This window comes from Rhyacophila brunnea, unplaced genomic scaffold (assembly GCF_057557595.1).
Source record: "Rhyacophila brunnea isolate RB1 unplaced genomic scaffold, BYU_Rbru_1.0 scaffold_11, whole genome shotgun sequence".
Classification (NCBI taxonomy): domain Eukaryota; kingdom Metazoa; phylum Arthropoda; class Insecta; order Trichoptera; family Rhyacophilidae; genus Rhyacophila; species Rhyacophila brunnea.
In genome coordinates this window covers 22,162,630-22,185,911 of record NW_028232763.1, presented here as the reverse complement: position 1 = coordinate 22,185,911, position 23,282 = coordinate 22,162,630, and positions in this window count along the sequence as shown.

The window sequence follows — 23,282 nt, the reverse complement described above, 5'->3', positions numbered from 1 at the left end:
TTAAATTTTTAAATTCTGAGTTAAAACCCAAATCATATTAAATTATGTTAAATAAGATAGCTTCCACAGCAATTTAGCAAAAAGGTTAAAAATAATTGAAATACAAGTACATATTATGGATATTATTTAGGTTTGGATTTTCAATAATTCTACAAGTAACAAGAATGTAAGTTCCAGTAAAGTAGTTATTTATATTTCAGTTTCATAATAATGATGCAAATATTTTTTAAACATATAAAATATGATGTAGTATTTAGCCATGAAAAAATATGAAAAAAATAGAAGAGGACAAAAGAATAATTTACAAAGTTTGCATTTTGTATTATACTAAAAAGTGTAATTTTTCATAAAAATCCAACGGAAAAAATACTGTAAGCAGATGGTACGAATTGAGTACATGTAGAAGTACTTTAGTTAAAATTTAGAGCATGCCAAGGAATTTCCAGCCTTACCCCAACTGATTAAACTTTCTTCATCATATCAAGTGAAGAAAGTTGGCGCAATATTCATTCGGCAACCCCTAAGATAATAAGTGCCAGCATGTCCCCTAGTGCGTACACCCCCCTTTTTTAGTCTACACCCTTCCCCCAGAAACGCACCCTCCCGTAACTTCCTTCATCCACTTTCAAGACAAGGTTTAGTATCGTGTTGCGAAAGAGCAATTTTTACATAATTCTTAAGTGCCGTTATAGTGTGTTTTATGATTAAAGTTTAAAAAAAAATGAATTTGTTAACGGAAAAATGAAAAAGTTTTTTTTGAATGACTAAGTTTCTAGGCTGTTTACTTAATAATAAAAGTAGGTATGTACATTATTTAAAAGACATAAAAAAATTTATCAAAGTATTTTCATCAAAAATAAGTAGGTTCCCACACATTAATTGCTGCATATAAAAATAAAGACATTACTATGTAATCACGACTTCATTAAAATATTAGCCATTTTAATATGACGTATTCTTGTATTAATCACCAAACCTTTCATTATATAAAAAGGCACATTTTAACTCTGTAGAATATGTTTTTAAACTGCTACAGAAGCAATCAGTTAAATATATTTTAATCCACAATTTTTACATGATAAAGTATCAAAAAGATGTTATATACCCTCATAAATTCAGTAAAATACTGCTATATAAACGACGCGTAAAAAATATTCACGGTTCTATGAATTTCTAAATAATATTAAATATATAGTTCAACCAAATTGCTTCGGATGTTGATATATTCCATCTACGTGAGAATGAGTATAGGTGGACGTTATTTTATAAATTCTTAAAATAGGGTCTGCTTAACTCATCCGGTGTACTTCCTTGTACCTATATACTTCATATTTTTTGTATTAACACATTTATACTATAGAATAACTTAATATTGCATAATTACAATATTACATAATACTTTTTTAATAATATTTATTTGTTTCTAAATGTCATGTTGTGAACGTCTTAAACTTATAATTTGTAATGTCCACAATATGTAAAATAAATTAAAATTGAAATTAAAATTAAAATTGAATCATTTATTTAATGTTGTGTATTACATAAAATAAAACACGATAATTAAAACGCGTTCTACATATGTCTGTGGAAAGTATTATTTATTGCATTTTTTTTACTCGCCAGTATAACTTATTACACAAAATCTGTGCAGTCTAATCTCAAAATTCATCTTGGTAGCCCTAATCTTACATTTAACCTACCGTATACCTACATGTTATGTTAAATGTTAAAACATTAAATAGGCGTTTTATGTGTGTAATATTCTCTCACAAGATTCTGAGAGCAACTATCCAGTATCACTCCCTACATACCATATACCCTTGATAACCTTAACACAGGTCACATATTAAATAAAATTATAATATGTACATAGGTAATTGTAGCCTTTGTTTAACCGTTACCAGTCTGTGACTTCGAGTCGAGTTACAAAGGTTTTTTTAATATTTTAATAGAGTATAATATTGTATGTTATTAGCGAATAAGTACTATGGAATATATTCATAAGTTTCAATAAAAAATTATCAATAAATAATAAAGACTCGTTTATTGATATGTTATGTAATGTATTTTCTAAATTTTCATTTCTTATCGTAAAATATTCTTGGAATTATTTTTTAAAAATCTATAAATCATACTTTTCGTATTCATGAGACATCAAGAGTTTTGACTACATACACTTCATATTAATTAGCTATTGCTAGAATTACTGACTAAACAAATATCGAATCGAAATTAATAAATATTAATGGTTAATGTATTATTACTTATGTTTTTTTTACCATGGCCGATACTGGTAGGCTTATTATGGGCCTCTACGGAGTAGAGGTTTTTATTAGCAGATTTTAATTGTTTTTTTACGAAAAATGGATGTTAGTCACTTGCTCAACCTATAAGGTACAGACTCGAATAAACAAATTGAAAAACCATATGTGTACTTGCCAGACCCATGATTCAAACCTGGGACCCACGATGTTATGTATTATCGTAAAAGTAGTATGTTTATGTAATGTGACGCGTAAGGCAAAACGGACTTTATTGACACGTTATGAAAAAGGAATAAATTAATTAGTAAGTTGGTATTTTTATGTTTTATATAACAATGAATATTGGATGTTTGATATATTAAAAATCTACATTGAATTTACATGACTATGGTCGTAAAAGTTTACGTTCTACAAAAAAACTCATTGCCATGCTTTTACGGTATGCCATCGTCAAGTTATAAAACCCATACAAAAAATTGAGAAGCGGTGAGGAATGATAATACGGGCATACAGTAGACGCAACGTCCCGCGGTGCGTACGCCAGAGGCAATATACGGCGCTCCCTGCAGATGTTCCTTGCCTCTCTCCCGACTTCATCCCCCACCCCATGCAAGGTTCATCCCATGGAGGGTCCTGTTAGTTAATATCAAGGCGGAATGGGAGGCTGTGTCGCTTATCGATTGGAAAAAAAACATCCTTTTTAATTGGCCATGCGATGTAAAAACTAAAAGAAATGGAGTGCCTACTTAGGTTGCAAATGACAGCTTTCTTAACGAGTGTTCTCCAATTTGAATGCATTCATATTATTAGTTGAGTTAAAAAAAATCTTTTAAAAGTGTTTTTGTTCTATATTCTGCTGTACCTCAATATTTTTCTTCTATATTGTTTTCGTATTTTAGGTAGATACAGTCTTATAAATATTATGATGGCTTTTAATTATATATTTGTGATGTCATAATTAGCAAATATGATGAAATAAACATGGATATTTTTGAAAAGATGTCGAAGCATAATGAGGAGCTCTACATGCTTTGTTGGGCCGGAAAGTTACCAGCAATACGGGCTATGTACACAACACTTGAGGGCAAGAGAAGGCCCGAACGGCTGAGATGAGTGTACTGCGCTACAAAAGGTTTAGGAATTCTTGACTAAAGCAACTGAAGAATGTTAGCGCTGGATCATCCAGTATGGAGGAAATTTTTACATAAGACCAATACCCACTCAGAGTTTTAGTACCATAAATGATGATGATAATGTCTACATTATAATTAAAATAATTATAAACATTGAAACAGGTACTTAATTAATCATTTACTAATATCATTTATAAATATTTGTTAAATATTTTTGCATGAATTTTAATATACTTAAATATAATTTTTGTATAAATTACAAAATCTTTAAAAATTATGTCTTATTTTACGGTAAACAAAATTAGAAATCAATATTTATAATACCGAAAATTTCATATGTATGCTAAACAGGGAGCCCTCAAGTAAAGTTAAAAAAAAGGTTCAGAAGCTTAGAAAAAATAGTACGTCATGGAAAAGTGTATGGTGAGCATAGCTTATAAGTACAATAAATTAAATAACTAGCTAATATAGTAAAGGAATTAAAATACGACGCTATTATTATGTAAAAATTCTTTCACGGTACTTTAAAAGTTGCAAATTTTTCCTTCATAGTCGGAATTAAGACGTTACGTGAAGCTTTTTTGAGATGATAATCGAAAGTATCACTATCAAAATCGCAATAAGTGGTTTGATTTCCTTTTTCATATACATAAGATACAGCGTTAAAGAATAGTACCGTCACCTTACGAATTATCACCAAAGCTATAAATAAAAAAAACAGTTAACATTTATTTTTTATTTTAAAATAAAACAGACGCTTCAACATAAGTCTCATTCAATAATATGATCACGCACCAGCGCATTGAATTAATGTAGTTTAGATTATTTTTATTACAATAGCCTGTCAAAGCCAAGTATTTGAATAAAATCAGTTAAAAATGCTGCTATCTATATTAAATATTTAGATAATTATATACATTCATAAAATTTGTATCTAAGTCAATATTGGTATAAAAATGGTCTAATTGAAAATATTATTATAATATTGAATATTTTTTCTCTTTATTAAAATAATATGTGAGATAATGTTTCTGATTTTTTTCTTGAACACAATTATAATAATAAACAAATATATATATAATATTTTTACATCAGTGTAATTTATATACGGAATAATTTAATTAAACCTTATATACAAAATAAACATGCACCTACATATAGTCAATGTCACAACCCAAACGAATGTTAATTTATTTCGGTCCCTCTTCAGCAATGAAATAAGTAAATTTGTAAATGACACTTTGTTACATTTCATTGATAAGAATCGTTTATTTTTAAAGAGATATAAAACTCCCTCTTAATACGTTACATAATATATAAAATTCTCACAGCAAAGAAAGCTTACAATAATAAATGTACATAATATTATAGAATAAAATATATCATTATCGTTTATTTAATGAAAATAAAGGTAAGTACCTACAAAATAAAATTTATATAAAAAAATACAATAATAATGAAAACTCTAAAAGTTTATTGTATAAACAAAGCAGAGCAAACCAAAATAGTTGTTGCAAAAAGTTAGTTGTCTCCGTAAACTTTTATTCGGCGTTAATTACGAAAACCGATCATAATACCAATCACTGCAAAATAATATGTGGATAATATCAAATGATTGGAAATATAAATTTAATTTATGTTATCCTTTTATTATTAGTTAATAGATTTTTTTTCGAATTGTTAGTCTATGTTAAATACCTTCAGGTACTCGAGTACCGCAATAAATAAACTTTATTGTTTTGTAATCAAGTTATATGTTATAAATTTATAAGATCTTATAATATATATAATATACATTTTTATTTGTATAAATATTATATTTTACCTTTGTAATATTATTATATTATTATTAGTGTATTATACTTTTTTACTATTTTGATTATGATTTAAACATATAATTTACTTTTTTATCTGTTACTTTATACTTAGGTAATTAAATATACTGTAATTAATTTTTCCAGTCTGATTAGCGATACTACATTGTTTACAATATATTTTTTATTTTAACAAAGTTTCACCAACCAAAAACATGGATTTTATGTTATAGTCTAAAAGTACTTTCGTAGTAAAGTTTAACTCTCATTTTTTTAAAATTATTTTATTGTTTTCACATTTTTAGTTATAAAAATGATGTATAGCAATATAAACACTGTATTATTACTCGTAAGATACAAAGGAAAAAAGTCTTGAATTAACAATGGTATTTTTCTGTCAACGAAAAAGTAAGTAAGTAAGATATAGTTTAACTGGTTAGAGATATATTGGGCGTACCTAAGTGTTGACCACAAGAATAGATTTATCACTGCTCTCGTGACACTTTTATGCATATTTCATTATGGTTTATGGTGTTTGGTGTCATCAGTAGCATACTATAAGTTTCGGCTTAGAAACAGTAAAAGTATCTATAAATCTATATATTTTTTATCGAAAAATGATGTCGATGGAAAATTAAGTACATACCTAATAAAAAAAAACATACTCTTTATTTCCCATAAAATTTAGAAAAATATTTTTTTTGTGAACGGTATTTAAAAAAAACTCTAAAATAAAGTAAAAATCATACTTTCAAAAACCCTCAGAAGCATACCTAGGTATTGCGGAGTGGGATTCGAATACTTATCTGTCATTGTCTGGGAGAGTATTGTCATCATTTTAGCAGATAAAATTATGTATTTTAAATAACAATTACAAAAATAATTTAAATAATAATTAAAAATAAATAATTATGCTGGTATTGCTATTCAATACAAAGTCTAAAGGTATTTAAATGTACTATGATACGATAGGTTTGCTTTTTTTGTATTGCAGATATTATACAATATGTTTATTATGTGAAAATAACCATTGGCTCTACAATCCAATATTGATATTGGCCACCTCGCTACAGAATTTAACGATATATATGTTAGGCACTTGCTCAACCTATACTCGGAGTGGCGACAGGATTTCAAGTTCCTTATACAGAAATATATCAAAACAATGAATTATTCAAATATATTATTGCTCTATATTAAACCTAATAAATTAAATTTTGTTTAACACATTGCCATGAAATAATATAATATAATCATACAATCATTTAACAATATTTTTTTAATACTAAGCTTGTCTTTTATTTTAAATTTTAATGTTTTAAATATATATTGGAATAATTTAAATAATTAAAATAGTACATTATAATATTAAAGCTGTCTCAAATTGTAATCTTCGGTTGTCTTTAGATACATTATAATTATGTTATGATTATTTTTTAATCTTTTAAATGCAAAATTATATTTAATTGCATATTTATAATTCCATACACTCCTCCTTAAGCTGTACTATACTGTATTACTCAATACAGTATAATGTGTGTTAAATAATTGGAAACAGATTTTATACCTACTAATATTTTAATATTCGTTGTTTGACGCAAACTAGTTTCATTCACAAAGCTCACTATAATTCATAAAAGTTTTTGAGAGTAAACTGTACTCGCTACATTAGGGCGGCCGTAGCTCATCCGCGAGCCGCTAGCTGCTAGGCTCTACGCCAGATTTATGAGGGAGTTAAGCGCTTGCTACGATGACCATTTTCAACACTTTACTCACATTTAGTTGTTACACTGCATATGCAGTTATCCAAGTTTAATGGCTTTCGACTTACTTGTCTTTTGTTCAACTTAATCATATTAAATTTATTTGTGTATTTACTGCTTCTGTATTAAAATGCTTAATTCATATAAGCAATATTTATACTTTAAATTTTCATCAGCTTACTGTAACAAAAAAAAACTATATATAATCTAATATAATCTATATATAATATGATTAGTTGTTACCATATTGTGTTATTTATTTTCTTCTTTCCGAGACGTTTTGGGGTCGTTAGAGTAAGGTAAACTATTAGTTTTAAAGTCAGTCACCTCCATTTTTACTTTTTTAAATATTTTTATTGATTTTGATTCTATAAGTAGCATTAAATCGAGAGTATACTACTTATACATTATCTAATTCAACTTCGTTTATTAGTTAATTAGAATTAAACTGGTTGTTTGTTGCGATATCGCTTATATTCATCAGTAGCAATTTTTGTTATATTTTACGACGAACTTTCAACACGAACTTTTATTAATTTAAAAGACAATTAAAAAATATTTTGCTATTCGCTTTTCCTAATTATTAAGTATTATTTTAGCAAAAATAATCATCTGTGCTTGACGGTTATATTTTGATTATCTTTATCTAGCATTTATTTGTGGTTGCCGACTTTGAAACTAACAGCAACATATTATATTGAAATGTACTGTAAGGTATATGAATACAAACTATGCAAATTTGAATTATCTCCTGAGAATTGACTCAATAACAAGATCAATACGTCAATCGTCAATGAAAGAAGACGGAAGAATACACAGTGATAATTCAAAAATCTATTACGATGATAAATAGCGTTTAAAGTTGAACTTATACTACTTAGGTATGTATTAAGATTTTTACTATAATTAATAGTGATTACATAAAAGATGTCCTAAGGCTAAGAGTCGCACAGCGAGGCATGGGGAGGTGTATGTTGGCCATCACGCGAAAGGACCGTAAGAGGAACGAATGGGTTAGGAAGCAGACAAGAGTACGCGATGTAATAGACGTTGCCAAACAGCTGAAATCACGATGGGTGGGTCACATTGCTCGCCAAAAGGACGGCCGCTGGACAAATGCCGTCATTTAGTGGTACCCAAGGGGCACGAAACGGCCACAGGGTCTCCCTAAAAGCCGCTGAATTGACGAACTGATAAAGTTCGGCGGAAATACGTGGCAGCAAACGACACAGGACCAAGAGAGTTGGAAGAAGCTTAGGGAGGCCTTCATCCAGCAGTAGATTGACCCCGGCTGATGATGATGATGACATCAAAGATCTTAAATCTTATTCCAGCACTAGCCATCTGTGATTTTTCTATACAAATTGTTGACGCAAGTAACTGTTTAACGTGTTATTTTAGTATGAAAAAAAATACAAGGCACTTCCTCCAATGGCGGATTTAACCATTCGGAGGCTACTTGCAGCACCAATTTGGGGCCCGCATAAAAACATTTTTAAAATATTTAAGTAGGTATCTACCTAAAAATGGAACGATAACCCATATTCCATAATTATTAATATCTTAAATATACATTAGCTTAGCCGAAATGAGATGGATAATAAATGTTCATCTAATTTAACAACAAGTTGAAGACATAGACGAAGGTCCTCTATTAATTGAGGGTCTCGTTACAAACTATGTTAAGTATTTCCAGAATATATTTTTGTTGCTTATATGGAAAAGTTTTGAAGTTTTCAGTATCATGGAATATAATATTATTATTATACTTCGACGCAAATATCTATTTTGAGTAGTCTTTCAGATTTTATAAAAAAACTTTGTTAAAAATAATACATCTTTACAATAATCAAAAAATCATTTCATAATTTCTCAGTTTTGAAAGATGGTGATAATTTCAACTATCGTTAATTTTGATGAGCACAGCAGTGATTAATTTACTGAATTTATTTATGTTAAATAAATATTTCCATAATATTTAACTAAGAGTTTTTTATGTTTCAAACAATTGCTGGAAAGAATTTCGCTATTTTGTTTATTTATGAGCTCTTTATCAGTACGGTGTCGTAGTCATAAGCGCAACTAAGATTATTTATAAATCAACCTTTAAATTCTTCGTTTGAAAGTTTGCATTAAAATTAGATTTCCCAGTAGTACTTTTTGCCTCAGTTTCATATGTTAAGATTCAATCTCTATACAAGAACCTTTTCTTTATTATATTATTTGAATTGTATTAACGAATTTTGCGCATAAATATAGTTACCAATACAGCAAGTTTGCAAAAAGGTTCTGTAAAAAAAGAATTAATATGTGTCGTGAAAAGGCGCAAAATGGCTTTTGTTGAATATATTTTTCTTGAGAACAAAAAAATATCTTCTACAGCACGTATAAATGAAGAAAAAGAGGAATTCAGAAGACTTAATACAAGGTAAAAATCCTGGTTGAAGAAAATTTGAGCCTGGACTAAAATAAAAGAGTCAAGTAACTATAGTTCTACATAGCGTAGAACATAGAGGTCTTACGTTGACAAAATAATACAACGTGACTTTGATCAGTCAAACAAATAAAAAGAAAAATATTTTCCCTTAACTCATTGAAGATAGATTTAAAAGAAAAAAGATGAACCAACAGCCAGAGTATAAACTGCTACTCCTTTTTTATTATAATTATGTTTAATTTAAATATTTATTTTAAAATTGAAAAAAAAATATCTTAAATACATATATATAACACCAAGGACAGGCGGCGCCAAATTGATGCTGAATTTCCAGAATCCTTATTAGTCAACGGCGTCAAATTTGCGTCGATTGTTTCCAATGGTTAATAGAATATAGTGTTTGATATTTTCTATTGAATATATTACCATAATTCCATCATACGATAATTGCTACTGAAATCATACAGATTTTAAAATGAAAATAAATTATGCAATGTATGTAGTGATTATTTATATAATAACAGTGGGTTAAAAGTTAGAGGTTGCGCGAATAATCAACAATTATTCCAAAGTTAATAATATAGCTTCCACTCTATTATAGATTACCTACCCATATGTTCTGCATAGAAGTAAAAAATAATCGTAATATATAATCAAAAAAAATATAGGTACCTAAATAAAAACAGGAAATTTTGAAATATTTACAATCTCCAAAATATTACACTCTATTTCATTCCGGTAAGGAATTCCCAAAAGTTTAAAAACATATAATAATTCATTATTCAATTAACTTAATAAAACTCAACTTAATCATTATTAAATAATTAATATCTGGACTGGTATTGTCCGCCTCAGAATGACATTTTCAATTGGAATAAATACGATAAAAAAAGTTGAATTTAATTATATTAAATGAATAATACAATGCATTTCCACCATGAGAAGTTGACAGTTAATACAGTAAAAGACATAATTTCTCGAAATAAAAAAGTGGGGTATCGCTTACATACATAATAATATCGTCACATCAATATACTATAACCAGATACATAGTTCCGATTTGGTTATTGTTGGTAAAATGAAATTTAAACTTTACTTGATTTACATAGGCTATAATTATTATTTAAAATAAAAATGGAAAATTGTGCTTGTCGAATTGGGAACAATTAAATAGTGTTCAATTGTATGAAAACATATGTAGATATATTATTTTATTTATTTATTGCATTTATGATTTTAAAGTTATCTAATATTTTCAAACACAAGATTAATAGATACAGTTTCCATTAACTTTTGACTTATCTAGTTTAATCATTCTGTAGAGAAGGAAATGTAGAATAATATTTTTTAATGGCTATCTCATAAACAGTGAAAATCAAGTTATTTAGTTGTAGTACTACTGAGATGACTATATATAAAAATAGACTATTATGAAACTTAGGTATGCAAATCTCTGATTGTGAATGTGTTCAAGTTTATTCATTGGTATCATTGTCGTCACTGTGAGTCATCGCCCATCATTGTCGGACGCTGTTTGCGAGTCGCCGCGACGCTGAGGAGGTCGCACCGCAACCGGAAGCGTCCGCGGGCGGGTCACATAATAAAAAGAAAGATGGCCGACGAGATAAAATGTTGCAGCCCATTGTGTGTTTACCCTCCACCACCCTCTCCCTCCCGTCTGTATCTTTCCGCAATCTGCGGATCCATTTCGGTGAAGAATGGCCTTATTAAAAAGTTTGTAAGAGTACGCTTTTCACGTTAAAAGATGGGTTTTATAAACACCGAGTGAGATAAAGTAAAACGTTCCGCGGGAAATTTTCATTTCGAGTGTATAATAATATAATGAATCTCTTTTAACAATTTTAATGCATAATTTTTATGGCGGCGGATTCCAATTGTATTTGTGCGCTCTTTGTACTGTAAAAAATCACAACAAAAATTTCATGATACATTAATATTTTCAAAGTAACGTATTCAACGGTTGTGAATGAATATTAAAAAAATATATATTCATCATTCAACCTACATAAATTAATTCAATGCCTATAATAAATTTAAAATTCAAATATTCCACAATTACATCCATTTACAAAATTAACGCAGAGCGTCAATCAACACCTCCGTAATATTATGCATTTTTTTTAACCAGCGCATAGTTTCTTACATACCTATTATAAAATATAAACATGTAAGTATTTAGAATACATATTTTAAAATCTTTATGCGTCATTATTTTAAAATTAGCATACACATACCTTCCAAATAATTAATAGTGAGTATGTGTGAAATTATGTGAATTTTAAATTCTAATTTTTACTGTACAAACATTGACAAAAATTCTTTTAATTAATAAAATAAAAAATAAAGTTATATATTATATCCTCAATATATATAAATAAACAGTCCTATCCATATTCCGTTGGGCAGGCTGTGTATTAGCAATGATACACAAACTGAAAAAAGGCTCCTTTTTAATAGAACTGAAAGTAAAAATCAGGATCGAGAGACCTAAACTAAGGTCATTAGATTTTGCAAAAAGAGATACAGCATTTCTCTGACTAGGCCAGTAAGAGAGATCGCGGTCAATAAAGGAGAATTGGCATGCAATTCTTGAAAAAACGAAGACCCACACTGGCTTGTAGTCTTGATAATGAGGAATATAAAGGGCATCGGTATTTTCCCAAAAACCTTCTTTTTTTTTTTTTTGACCATGTCCGATCCTAATAGGATCATATGGGCCTCCACAGAGTAGAAGGTTGTATTAAAAGATTTTGTTTTTTACGAGAAATGGATGTCAGCCACTTGCTCAACTTATTAGGATATAACAACATATTAAGCATTTTAATTTTTTGAGACTATTATTTTAAACAGTAAGTAAACTACATAAAAGACTCCATATAAAAATTTATATAATTATTGGATACGGAATGCAAGAATTTGCAAATAGAAGCCATAAGGAAGATTTAAAGATAAACAGCTTTTCGACGTTACAAATAATGATAAACCAACTAACTGATCCAAAGGCAATCCATATTAAAGTATTCAAATCGAGTGCGTCAATAAGTACGTCTATCTCAAATTTAGTTCTAATTGATAGATACAATATGTATTATGTTATGACATTTTCCGAAGAGCCAAATTAATATTAAATGTCTTCAAAACCGAATTGTATATAAAGCATAAAGCTAAAAAGTTAAATACTAATGTGTAATAATAGTGCTCACGTATATATATCAGATTAAAGAGGCTAAAAAAGTACTCAATGTCATAGATGTTGTTTAGCTGATGAATTGGCAATGGACCAGGTATATAGTTCGGCAAATGGAGAACTATTGAATAAGATCTAGATAAGATACAATATAGATGCAGTGGTACTTGAAGGGCACTAAACGACGGCAAGAAAACTTGTATGTGGCAGTGAAGAGCTTGTAAGTAGAAAAGGCTAGGAAAAACATTCAATCAGCAGTAAACTTCATCTGTTTCATGATGATATTCATATTTAATATGAGACTTAGGTACGTATTATTTTAGCTTGTTTTTATTATGCATTTTAAATCAATAAATCATCATTAATTGAAAACGAAACGAAGGTAAATTTTTCAATCCATTACAAAGCATACATTGTTAGTGAAAATCAAACCTCTCATGTCCGACGAACTGAAGTGTAATCATCGGACACTCTAATTGGAAAGCACGTGAACCATAACTTCCACTGTATACCGACTATGCAGTCATGCCTTGTGCACACGCAGGGCATGTAATAATATAGATAAACGAATGGTGCCGGCATAAATGGGTGACAAAACTACAACTCTATATTAACAAGATGTTTGGCAAGTATATTACTTTACTTTGACATACTACACACATGATACAAGCGTTTGTTATAATATCTGTGTACATAGTACACACACGTAGGTATATTATAAAGGCTCTTTCTAGATAAGTAGTGTTTACCCAAAATCTTTGATTTGAGATAATTGTATTTAACATACATAACTTAAAACACATCAGATAGATATATACCCACTAGAAAAAAATGCGCAATTAAAATTTATGCGCATATAATAGCGCAATTTGATAAGCATTTCATATATGACCTACTAGTTTAAATTGTCGTAATTAGATAGGAGGCTCGTAGAATAATTGGCTAATGCACAGTTGGCGCGATACCAGTGGTTATACTATTTATTTGATTTTATTAGGTATTTTTTTTCCTAATGGGTATATTATATCTGATGTGTTTTCAAGTTATGTATATTCAATATATGGAATGAACAGTCTAAAAAACTTGTGAGTTATTCTTTGAATAAAAGAAATGGTTTATTAATAATTATATTAATTTATATACACACGTATGTTATAAACACTATTATTATAGTCCAATTGAGTCCCACATCGAAAAAGTAGTGTCTACCTGAAATTTTGTTTTGCGATAATATCTATGTAACACGACGTTAAAGTTCATTAATAATGCGATACGTACAGTATAAATTTGTAAACAAATGTATGGATTGTCATTTGAAACCGACTATAGTAAAAACTAGCGGTATGGCGATAGCCCTCTTTTTCCAAAAAGGAACTCGATAATTATTGATCCCCAAAAGACTTCCAAGATCATAATTACATTTAACTTATTAATTATCTATGTTATAATCATTAAAATAGTGATCTTAATTATTGCCTTCGCGGTGGCGTAGTTAACAGAGTGACCATCTCAGATTCGATCTCGCGTCAGGAAATATTACACCCTATTTTAATCGAATATGTGTTTGACCTAAAGAATGTAGCCGACGGTTTGATCGAGTGATTAGCAACCATTTCTCTGGAAAAGTATGTTAGTATAACGTCTATTTTTTAGCGATCTATATGCTCCGCACATGAATAAAAGGGCACCTGTCAACTTAATTATTGGTTTTTCTAACATTGTAAATTAGATAACACCATTTGTTAAATATATTTTATAGGATTATATCTAATATGTATATTTCTTGAATTATGTTTCTTTAAAAAAAATAGCTACCTACGTAAATGCTGTTCATATTTAGTATTGAAAAAAAACTGAAAGCATGTGCATGGACTACTATTTGGAAAATTTCTGACGCCAGATATAAAATATTCTTTGTAAAAAAAGCATCATATTCATTTAAACTACAATATTGGTAGCATTTTCTTGACAGAATTGAAAATACATCAGATGAAATCGTCATTGGCAATCGATAAGAGAACTTATCTGAACAGTAAAAGTTGTGTCAGTTTGTGTCTGTCAGAGTATGGAACTAATAGGTTGAGCAAGTGGCTGACATTCATTTTTCGTAAAAAAAAAATTGTTAAAACCTTTACTATGTGGATATAATCCTATTAGGATCGGACATGGTCGAAAGAAAAAGAAAGAAGAAAAGTTGTGAGTTTGTAAATTTCTGATGTTGTTCAATATGATATAATATTATGTTCAATAAAAATAATCAGAGATTACCAAATTTTGCGTATACCTAATCATTATTAAATCAAAGGAATATTAAAAATTCAAAAATAAATTGTTTTCACACCAATTATTAAAAGTTGGACGCCATTTCTTTAAACATTTATCAGATTCTAGATACCACAAATATTATGATAGCAATCTCCATTTTTTTCTACCCTCTATCGTGCATCCACGAACGCAATCTCCTTCCAACTCTTTTTAATCTTACTTGTTAGAAGTAAGTATTTAGTACGTATCGTTGCGTATGAGATACTCCAACTTTCTTTCTTTTGTTTAACAAATAATGAACTATATAATTAAAGTATATAGTTTGAAGAAGGTAGGTATGTTAGAATACTGAAATAATATTGCGTTTGCTTTACAGAAATAATAACGTTTTCAGTATGTGTAACTAAATATTTAAAATATATTGTTGCTTAGAATCATTTACATTTAATAGATATATTTTTTAAGTAGTAACGTGTAGTTAATTCCGATATAGACCAATGTATATACCAAAAAGAAAATTACCACCTACAAGAACATATACGTAGTATATATTATTATATTGTATGGACCACAATAATAATGGTAATATTATGAAAAAAATCAAATTGATTCTAATGACACTAAATTTCAGCTTTAATATTAATAGTACTTTGTGATGTATATGAAAATTTATAACTAAACCTGTTACTCAATTCAAAGTAAAAGCTATACGTTTCTCCATTTCGTTCAGTTATACAAATCCCGTATGAAGTACCTAATACATGAGACTGATATATATTATTATGTTCTCAAAATGAAAGATGAACGGTTGTAAGTCAATTAATATATTTTTTAATATTAATTAGAGATAAACTAAAATTGTAGCGTAAAAAAAAACGTAAATTTATTAAAACTGATTTTGAGTAGTGTATAATATCAATATTTTAAAATAAAGCATTCTTCTTAATGAAAACATTAAACTAAATATAAAACTAATAAAAGAAGGAATCTTGTTTTTTACAAAGTTTTTAATTGTCTGTTTGCATCCGCATCAACATCGCCAACACGGCAGACTACCAAGGCACCATAAAATACCAAGACTTAGAACACATTAGCTTCCACTCTTCCAACATAAAAGTAGAGAAACCACGCAAAGCAATTATCAGAGGAATCCCGGACAAAGACGGTACGGATGTCATAACCTTGGACCTAATCGAAGTAGCCCTTCTAGTACTTAGAATTGAACTGATAGTCAAAATATATTATATTACATAAATTTTAAACATAAATAACGGCAGAGCAAGTCAAGAATTGTTTTATTTTATAAAACTCTTTTTTTTAAACACTGAGGTGTATGGTTACTACATTAGCCCCGGGCAGCATCGTTTCAGGACAAGGAAGTGTGGCACTAAATTTTTTTCATTCTGACACGTTTATAGCGTCATGGAAAGCGGCCATGTACAACTCGGCGGGTGGAGATGGGATAACTCAAATCATGATCTAAAAATATGAAAATCGTCAGCAGTAAAACTAATACATTTTATAATTTTATCCAAATATTAATTCAAATTAATTCAATTTTACAAATGTATAGTAAGCTTCACAAATTATATATTCAAAACTGTCGCAACATGCCATTAGGGAGGGGAGTAATTTTTGTTTACTGTGTTTAATCCTAAGAAGATCATAATATGGGCCTCCACAGTGTAGAGGTTGTATTAAAAGATTTTTATTTTTACAATGTACGAAAATGATGTTAGCCACTGTTATGCTCAACTTATTAATTTATACTCTGGAAGAAAGGAATGCATATGTTTTATCATAAAAGTATACAGAAAGATTATAAACAAGCACTCATTAATGTAAACCAAATAAGATCTGTTTAAAAAATATATTTAACAAAGTCCACTTAAATTCATCCTCACTAAGTGAAATATATAAATATGCAAAATAATTAAGATAAACGCAGTTATTTTCCGCTCAATTGGCTTTACTGATACAAAAAAAAAACAGTAAAAATATCAATTATAAGTTGAATATCAATAAACTACAAAGTCATTCAAATATAATATTGGTGTAAAAGAATTATTTATATAGGGTATAATTATGTATGATGGTAGTATTTCATAAAATTTTGATTAATACTCGTCTCTATGTTTTTGTCGAACACAAGTCAATTTTTCTAGATCAGGCTACAAAGAAAGACAGAAAAGCTTTATATCCGAAATCGCACGATGAGACACGAAGCCGAATCCCTTCGCACGAGTGCCTCACGAGCAGTAGTACAGGGGGGTATGTCAGTACAGTTTTCTCGACGATTGTGTTAGCGAACAAAACGAGTTCTACGGTATGCCAAGTTTTACAACGGTGAGCGCAAAATGTGTGTCTTTCTATTGGGAATGCAATCGTAGGAAATTTTCACTTGATACTTACGGGCGTTTATGCCTTTCGGGAAACATGCAAACCTGATTGTTAAATTGTTTATACACAGTAACCATTCTCAATCTTACCATCCAATAGGTTTTCTCGAGAATAATATTATAAACTTTCTCTAAACAGCTTATTGGCGTCCAAAGTATGAAAAAATACATAAATTTGAAAAACTTTATAAACATACATTCTAATTATTATATATATATTTTTTTATAAATCCATCGTTAGAAGTTAACTTGAGAGTTTCTATTTCTAGAGTACAGCTGAAGTACGGTCTTATGTTGGAGAGAATTCAGAATAAATTCTTGAGACTCAAATAATACTTGACGCTGTATGGATACTATTCGTGGCTTTATCCAACTAACTTTCTTTTCGCTATGTTGACATACTGTAGTTTAAAAGTAAGAATATATATAATACTATATATATTTCACTACATGCTTTTTCTGACTTATACGGGACATAAATGCAACTCTGCCATTATTGATAGTATTGGCCTCTGTCCTTGATAACTATCTTAGAAATCGGGAACATTACTTGTTTATTTTCCCAGGGTGCATTACTAACCTGTCATTGGTAATGCAAATTAGGCGGAATATAACTGTGTTTAAAAAATCACATTGGATATTGATATATTCCACCTACGTGAGAATGAGTGGTGCACTTTGTTTTATAAATTCTTAAAATAGGTTCTACTTAGCTTACCCGGCGTTCTTCAATGTACATCATTGATTATTGTATATTATACTTTTTTTCTAACATTGCTTATATTTCTTAAGTTTTCATAATGTTTTAATACTTGTCATGTTGTGAATGTCTTGAAATTGTAATATGTAAAGGCCACCATATTATTCAAATAAATATTTTTTTGTTGGGCCGATAAAATTATGCTCTCGGGTCAAAGGTTTAAACGATATGCACTCATCCGGAAAGTGAAAATGTAATTATCTACAAGTCCTACTCGATCATTTTTTTAGGACAAAATATTTATTTTCTATAATAAAGAATTTATTATTCTTAAATCTTGTATTATATTCGGTATTAAATTAAAACATAATTACTACATGATTATAAATTTAAAATATTATGTTGCTTCCGTATGATTTTTTCGTTTGAATAATTATTTTCATTCCTAGTGGAACATATAAAATTACATACATATTATTGAATGTTATTTCAATACATAGTTATTCGATTCAAACCAGTGAGAGATTTAGAGGCGGTCGGATCTTTAAGCTTGAGATTAGGTAGATTGTTTGGGCTACGTATCAATTAAAGTACGACTTCATGATTAAGGTCGTTCATAAAAAAAGATGACGTTATTTAAATATTGTTTTCTTATATATTTTTACATACTACCTGTAAATTTGTAAGTGTATTTTAAATACTTACCTATCATAAAATATATAAGAGATTTTCTACGTATTATTTATAATATGTTCATGCCTCATGGTGTAAAATACAAACGCTCTTCCACTCTTACATCAGTCATGTATTCTCCCAAAGTCCATACTCCATTAGTAATGGCAATTTGGTCGGCAATATTATTATTCAACCAAGCCGCTTTGAATATTGATATAATTCTATTTAGTCGAGAATGGGTTTAGGATGTCTAACTCATTCGAAGCATTTTCATATAATATTTAAGTATTGTCTTTATTTTTTATCATACTTTTTTATCTGTAGAATCTAGGTTTATCGTATCTGTCGAACTATTTATTATTACACATCTTAAATTATTGGACTCGCTTTTTCTTATAAAATTCATACCATAATGTTCTCGCATATAAATAAATTTAAAAAAATAATATTTTCAAAAATATATTGATTGAGATATATCATCCATATTGAGTATTCAATAATATCATAATAATTATATAATTTATTATCTTTACTTATTTTCTTTATAACACAAAGATCATTTTTAACAATATATGAACAATATTTTATAATATTATTAAAATCCTATACATTAATAAACGAACTTAAAATTTTCTGTTTTTAAATACGCAAATTATCAAACCGATAAAATAAATAAAATACTTTGTATCGTAAAGAGTAAGTGCCTAAATGTATCTTGAAATAATAATAACACTATTACGAGTATCTACAGTATACGGAATTGGTCTTCCAGTACATCCAATGGTCAATTACTATTATCTGAACATTAATATTATATAGACTACACTTGAATTTTGATTGCATTAACTTGTTACAGCACAAGGCGTTCGTTTCCCTCTGCACACAGAAGCAAATCAGACTTCATAATTAGACTAGATATCCTCACCGCAATATGCGGCCACAATTTGCAATTGCCACACACCAGCTTGCAACAGATCTTTTAAACATGAAGAAAACCAGCGGTGATTTTCTTAGATGCAGATGACGCAATCGATTTGTTTGACTATTAAAAAGGGGGCGTTGAAACAATTAACAAATAGGCATAAATTGAAGACATTAAAATAAATAAAGGAAGAGAATATTAAACAAAAAAAAACATTTATTAATTAACTAACATAAATTCAACTAATCTAATATCCTTATACAATTTGGTTGGGCCAGTTTTGATAGCTTTTTCCCACCTACCTCAAATCCCCAGATAGTATAGCAGCAGTTACGGGTCATCAATCGACCGTAATTGTAGTTACATTAAGTTACTTCAAGACAGAGGACTCGCCTATGCTTGTTAAAACTAAACCGTGTTAACCACAGACTGACTCATCCAAAATGCTTCTATCCGACCTTCGTTGCGCTAAATCTGATATGGTTTGAGCGAATGTCGCGTGTATCATCCATCCTGAACTTGTCATCATCATTTATCCCAAAATACAAGTGAAGCTGTGAGAGTGACATTCCGAACCGCCTGTTTACCAGTGCGTGAGTGTGTGAGTGCGTGAACACCGAAATAGCTCCAGTGCAACAGCCCTCTCAATATCAAATGTTAGTGTTTGTTAGTATTTGTTAGTGTAATTTTTTAACCCCCCCCCCCTAGATCCGTAAACCGCAAGCATCTTCAAATTACAGTCCACTGTAAAAAACGCAACTACAATAAAATGAATGAACAGAATTATCATTTCAAAAATGATTAGAGGGTATTTTTGGCGTGTGACGAAGTTGCGCGCACCAATGTAACACGTTTGGCGTGTGACGGAAGTCGCGTACGCCCATGCAACACAATTTATTATTATGATTATATACATGTCGGTCTCAGGGGTACATGCGCATGCGCATAGTGTCATTTAATTAGTCGTTTTATACAACCAAGTAAACAGCACGTGTTGTAAACATAACCAATATTGTGTCATAATACATATAGGTATATGTTTATAAACAAATTTCTGAAGGCTAACATTCTACATTGTTAATTTTATATTCATAAAACTTTATTTATATTGGAGTGTATATTTATTTTTCATTGTAAAGATTGTGTATCAGGATTTGAGGCTATATTTATGTGAGTAATTATTATTTTTGAGTTCAATTATATGTCAATAAATAAATAAATTGTGTGAATGTTGAGTTGGTAAATAATTCAAAAAATATATTAAAATTTGATTTTTTATTAATTCATCATGGGCACTTCTGAATCGATTATAACCGCTGTATGGCAAATATGAGTTTTGGTTCAATACAATAATAATTAAATTACAATTATCATGTATGAGATACAGATGAATTGCGTACGTTTTCATCAACCTAATCCACTGTAATATTAATCAGATTAAGACTCAGGTAGCGGCTTATTTTATTTTGTTACGCCAAAGAAGTATAACTTCTAACGCGCGTACATAAGTACACACACCGATTTTTTTTATGTCACGATGTGAACGTCATAGTTTTGTAATTAGTACAGTGTGTAAATAAATGAAATCGAATTTGCATTTGAATTTGAATTCGATAATTAAGATACTTCACTGAGCGGCTTTCAGTCGTTATGTAAAGCAATATAAAATATGCTAAAAATAATTGCATTCTTACAAAAATGACATCCATCTTCTTATGAAGGCTAACAAAATCTAGTGCCCATCTGCAACTGTAACGCGATCCGTTAGCTTTGTGGCAACGGTCTTTCACATTAATTACGAATGCATCGCTGACCATTTCATTACGGGGCCATCACACGGCTTTCGCGTGATATCAAACAATAATTGGACAGGTGTCGCCAAGCGGGCGTCGCGGCGCCCCATCAGCCGGGCCCACCTCTCATTAGCATCTTAATTGTGTACGCGACGCTGGAATTATGGCTCGCCTCCACAAGGCCGTCTACGCTTTAACCCGCCTACTGGAACTTGATTATTATTCTACGTCTATAACGCTTCGTAACTTTGAAAAGCTTTGAGTTTTATGAAACTATGCGTACTTCTACAAAATAAATATGCCAGTAAATTTTAACATATTTTGCATAGCTATACAACTTTTAAGATTAATAGTTTTTATACTATATATTCAAAATTAATAACACTAACCATGCTTTTACTTAATATTTTTAAACGTTTGTTAATTATAAATCACAAAACTCTCAAAACAACCACGTCCTTCATAATTAATATTAACAAACAATTTCTTTTAAAATCTAAATATTTAAACTTTAATATTGTATAACCTCAGTGGTATATTTAGTAAAGTACCTGCCTTGTTAGTGGCAGTTTGTGGGTTCTATGTACAAGGTTGGACAATTAATAAAAGGCTGTTATTTTTTTCGATGTGTCGAAATACAAGGACTGGTCTAGGGAACGAATTGACCAAATTTCTAACAACTATTTCTCTAAAAACAGTATAGTTATCGTAGGTATAGGTACTTTGTTAATGCCACTTGGTTTTATATTGTGTCAATTATTTTTTTACATTAAATTAGGGTGTAAGTGATACTCAATTTGAATATAAAAGCATTTAACTAACCACAAATACGAGAAATGCAATTTAAAAAAAATGTCAAGCTTGAATAAGACATTTATATACACACGAAAAAATAAAAAAGTATTATTTTACGAAGAATAACTATATTATCTTTATACGAAATTGTATTATATGAGTTTAAATAGTGAAATAACATTACCACTCTGGCTACAATTCTTAGGCCGCTTCACTACAATCAATATAAGCTTAAAGCTTTGATCATTTGAATAGATTATAAGACTTAATGGGATTGTCTCAGTATCGATAGCTCAGTTTGAACTTTAGGTTTCATGATCTTAAGTGTATTAAGTGAGAATTATAATATCTTATCCAAGATCATTATAAACTGTTTTTATGTATAATACTATACATCATTTTTAAAACAAAAATACCTTAAACAATATCGTCTTGATATTAATGGGTAGTATAATATTACAAGTGTATATTCATAACCATACATAAAGTGATATCCCAACCATAAAAATAGCAATGTTAAAATTTTATACGTAAAATAACATATTTCAAAACTTAGTATTATGTTAAACTTATATGTGTATGTAATATGAGTATCATATAAATATCACTTTATAGATATAATATGAATTTTGTAAATGAAATTAATTAAATTTAATAAAAACACAGACACAACTACTATGTATATAATATAAAAAAGATAGAAAATGTCCGAAAGGTAGACTTACAATATCGATACCGCTCGACCGACGAAATAGTAATATAATAGTACAAGACTGAGAGGGATATAATCATATTGGAGAGGCCTTTATACAGCAGTGATTATGTTTACCTACATAGGTCTAATAACTAATACTTTTTCTTTGCAGATTTTTTAAAAACATTCAGATAAAACTTTATTTATTTATGTTTTATCATTTAATTGCAGTACGTAACGGTATCTCCATATATTTCATTGCATTTCCAAGATTATCTATGCAGTAATACAGAACGAAGTTACTGCCGTTTTGTGGCAGAGTTATTGATTAATAAAACGTATAAACATGCCGACGCCTGCTTATCTGCAATCCAAGCGACACATTTTAATGGTCCTTTAATGCAAGAAGTCAAAAACATA